Genomic DNA, 3630 nt, shown 5'->3' on the forward strand with positions numbered 1-3630 from the left:
GTATGGAGGAGTGGGCAAAAATCCCTGCTGCAGTGTGTGCAAACCTGGTCAAGAACTACAGGAAACGTATGATCTCTGTAATTGCAAACAATGTTTTATGTACCAAATATTAAGTTCTGCTTTTCTGATGTATCAAATACTTATGTCATGCAATAAAATGCAAATTAATTACTTAACAATCATACAATGTGATTTTCTGGATTTTTGTTTTAGATTCCGTATCTCACAGTTGAAGTGCACCTATGATAAAAAAATTACAGACCTCGACATGCTTTGTAAGTAGGAAAACCTGCAAAACCCACCCAATACCGTATGTAGTAGTAGTGTGTGTGAGCACTTGCATGTAAGTGTGTAGGGGTGTGTGTGTATGTGAGTGAGTGTGTGTGCATGTGAGTGTGAATGAGTGACTGGTTTGCCAGTTAAGTGTAATAAAGCACTGGACTAAAGTAATGTGATGAGATTAATGACCTGGCCAACCATGAATACAGAAGAGCTCCTCCCCACCTCTCTCTCTCTCTCTCTCTCTGTCTCTCTCTCTCTCCCTCTATATATATATATATATTTCGGAAGTGTATGGGGCACCCGTCATCAAAGCTATGGTCCCAGAGCTCAGCCTCAAACTACAAAGACTCTACATCTATGAGATGTAATCAATAATTCACTACTCTACTGTGGATCACAATAAAAAATCTTCCCTCCTCACTTTACTCTAGGAATACCCTAACAGAGTAATAGAGAAATGCACCAAGGACCAATAACAAAGGAGAAATCAGTGTCTTCCTCCATTACGCTGCTGTGCTCCTGTCTGAAACGACACGCTGTTCCCCGTATAGTACATTACTTTAGGCCAGAGAGACACAGTCACCATAATGGAGGTATACAGTACACCGTAGGCAAATAACAATGGGATTTCCCTCCTGATCCAGATGCCTGAAGATGCCTGGCTCAGACTGGGGGTGTATCTCAATGGTCTGCCTGAAGATGCCTGGCTCAGACTGGGGGTGTATCTCAATGGTGTGCCTGAAGATGCCTGGCTCAGACTGGGGGTGTATCTCAATGGTCTGCCTGAAGATGCCTGGCTCAGACTGGGGGTGTATCTCAATGGCCTACCTGAAGATGCCTGGCTCAGACTGGAGGTGTATCTCAATGGTCTGCCTGAAGATGCCTGGCTCAGACTGGGGCTGTATCTCAATGGTCTGCCTGAAGATGCCTGGCTCAGACTGGGGGTGTATCTCAATGGTCTGCCTGAAGATGCCTGGCTCAGACTGGGGGTGTATCTCAATGGTCTGTCTCAAGATGCCTGGCTCTGACTGGGGGTGTATCTCAATAGTCTGCCTGAAGATGCCTGGCTCAGACTGGGGGTGTATCTCAATGGTCTGCCTCAAGATGCCTGTCTCAGACTGGGGGTGTATCTCAATGGTCTGCCTGAAGATGCCTGGCTCAGACTGGGGGTGTATCTCAATGGTGTGCCTGAAGATGCCTGGCTCAGACTGGGGGTGTATCTCAATGGTCTGCCTGAAGATGCCTGGCTCAGACTGGGGGTGTATCTCAATGGCCTACCTGAAGATGCCTGGCTCAGACTGGAGGTGTATCTCAATGGTCTGCCTGAAGATGCCTGGCTCAGACTGGGGGTGTATCTCAATGGTCTGCCTGAAGATGCCTGGCTCAGACTGGGGCTGTATCTCAATGGTCTGCCTGAAGATGCCTGGCTCAGACTGGGGGTGTATCTCAATGGTCTGCCTGAAGATGCCTGGCTCAGACTGGGGGTGTATCTCAATGGTCTGCCTCAAGATAAGATGACTGTCTCAGACTGGGGGTGTATCTCAATGGTCTGCCTGAAGACACCTAGCTTGGGAAGGAGGACAGGGTTGGACTGAAAACCCACAGGACGGTAGAACTCCAGGAAGAGGGCTGGACTGAAAACCCACAGGACGGTAGATCCTCAGGAAGAGGGCTGGACTGAAAACCCACAGGACGGTAGATCTCCAGGAAGAGGGTTGGACTGAAAACCCACAGGACGGTAGATCTCAGGAAGAGGGTCGGACTTGAAAACCCACAGGTGGGTAGATTTCCAGGAAGAGGGTTGTACTGAAAACCCACCAGATGGTAGATTTCCAGGACGAGGGCTGGACTGAAAACCCACAGGATGGTAGATTTCCAGGAAGAGGGTTGGACTGAAAACCCACACAGGACGGTAGATCTCCAGGAAGAGGTTTGGACTGAAAACCCACAGGATGGTAGATTTCCAGGAAGAGGGTTGGACTGAAAACCCACACAGGACAGTAGATCTCCAGGAAGAGGGTTGGACTGAAAACCCACAGGACGGTAGATTTCCAGGAAGAGGGTTGGATTGAAAACCCACAGGACGGTAGATCTCAGGAAGAGGGTCGGACTGAAAACCCACAGGACGGTAGATTTCCAGGAAGAGGGTTGGACAGAAAACCCACAGGACGGTAGATCTCAGGAAGAGGGTCGGACTGAAAACCCACAGGACGGTAGATTTCCAGGAAGAGGGTTGGACTGAAAACCCACAGGACGGTAGATCTCAGGAAGAGGGTCAGACTGAAAACCCACAGGACGGTAGATCTCAGGAAGAGGGCTGGACTGAAAACCCACAGGACGGTAGCTCTCAGGAAGAGGGTTGGACTGAAAACCCACAGGACGGTAGATCTCCAGGAAGAGGGTTGGACTGAAAACCCACAGGACGGTAGATCTCAGGAAGAGGGTCGGACTGAAAACCCACAGGACGGTAGATTTCTTGGAAGAGGGTTGGACTGAAAAACCACAGGACGGTAGATCTCAAGAAGAGGGTCGGACTGAAAACCCACAGGACGGTAGATCTCCAGGAAGAGGGTTGGACTGAAAACCCACAGGACGGTAGATCTCAGGAAGAGGGTCGGACTGAAAACCCACAGGACGGTAGATCTCAGGAAGAGGGTCGGACTGAAAACCCACAGGACGGTAGATCTCAGGAAGAGGGCTGGACTGAAAACCCACAGGACGGTAGCTCTCAGGAAGAGGGTTGGACTGAAAACCCACAGGACGGTAGATCTCCAGGAACAGGGTTGGACTGAAAACCCACAGGACGGTAGATCTCAGGAAGAGGGTCGGACTAAAAACCCACAGGACGGTAGATTTCCAGGAAGAGGGTTGGACTGAAAACCCACAGGACGGTAGATCTCAGGAAGAGGGTCGGACTGAAAACCCACAGGATGGTAGATCTCCAGGAAGAGGGTTGGACTGAAAACCCACAGGACGGTAGATTTCCAGGAAGAGGGTTGGACTGAAAACCCACAGGATGGTAGATTTCCAGGAAGAGGGTTGGACTGCCCTGAAGTACTCCTTTCAAAACAGATTTCATTATCCAATAATTTGAGGATGATCTCATTATTCCGTACTCCAGTCCAGTCAATCATATACAACTTCAAATCTCTCTAATCCATTTAAATACGGGCTGAGGGGGAAATGTAATGTAATTGTATTAGAATATGACTTAAGAATCCAATGAAGAAGGATAACCAAATGTATGTAAATGACTCTTCAAGACCACAGGGGTTCTATGCTCCTTGACGATTACAGGCGACGATGACACTAACTCTGCTCTCTCCTGGACTTTCCATGAAGTTAAAT

This window comes from Oncorhynchus keta, chromosome 18 (genome assembly GCF_023373465.1).
Source record: "Oncorhynchus keta strain PuntledgeMale-10-30-2019 chromosome 18, Oket_V2, whole genome shotgun sequence".
Taxonomy (NCBI): Eukaryota; Metazoa; Chordata; class Actinopteri; order Salmoniformes; family Salmonidae; genus Oncorhynchus; species Oncorhynchus keta.